This window comes from Empidonax traillii, unplaced genomic scaffold (genome assembly GCF_003031625.1).
Source record: "Empidonax traillii isolate 1590-97213 ecotype Southwest subspecies unplaced genomic scaffold, ASM303162v1 scaffold5174:size17467, whole genome shotgun sequence".
NCBI lineage: Eukaryota > Metazoa > Chordata > Aves > Passeriformes > Tyrannidae > Empidonax > Empidonax traillii.
This window is the reverse complement of record NW_020960367.1, coordinates 9,342-9,920: the sequence shown is the minus strand read 5'-3', so window position 1 is coordinate 9,920 and position 579 is coordinate 9,342. Positions and strand designations below refer to the sequence as shown.

General features: G+C 51.8%; 1 long non-coding RNA gene across 2 annotated transcripts in view; it reads right to left on the bottom strand.

Annotated features, from left to right (window-relative positions):
* LOC114073064 overlaps nucleotides 1–125 on the bottom strand; it is a 2,039-nt gene extending 1,914 nt beyond the window's left edge. For both annotated transcript variants that reach the window (XR_003574278.1, XR_003574277.1), the window contains exon 1: nucleotides 74–125. This is a non-coding gene — a long non-coding RNA (uncharacterized LOC114073064). The remainder of the gene's footprint in view (nucleotides 1–73) is intronic.
* Between the last annotated feature and the right edge of the window lie 454 nt (nucleotides 126–579).

The following is a 579-nucleotide window of genomic DNA, read 5'->3' as shown; positions in this document are numbered from 1 at the left end:
GCTTCCACGCTCTTCTCTGTCTGGAGTCTCCAAAGTCCCCAGTGCCTGCCTTAGGAACCTCAACACAACTCACCTGCTGACAGAGGAACTTGGTGCTGCTTGGCTGCTGCCTCACTTCCCTTCTTCCTTGTTTCTTCACCACTCTGGGTTAGTCCCTGTCAATCCCCTGGCTCAGCTCTCTGCAGTTTCGATGCCACAGCCCCCTGCAAAAAGTATCAGCTCTCGTTACACCTCAAAACTCACACAGCATCCCCCCTTTTTTCCTGACACTTGGCCATTACGACAAGGTCTCCTTATTTAAAGCACAGTTGGACTCCTGAGTGACTCCAACAGCTACAGCCCTGAACCAGAACACAGGCTGAGGGACAAACACGGATGAGAACTTGCAAGGATCCAGTTTGTTCTGCTGACCAATCAAAGGAGTTTTCCTAACTCAAGATAAAAAAGCCCAAGGTCCCTTTTCTGCAACTTGAACTGCTAGAAATGGGATCAGCAAGGCCTGCAAAGGCCCTTTCCACTTCACCTGGAGGAGCTGGGAGTCCCACCACTTGACAGGGACCCAAGGGCTGGGCAGGAACG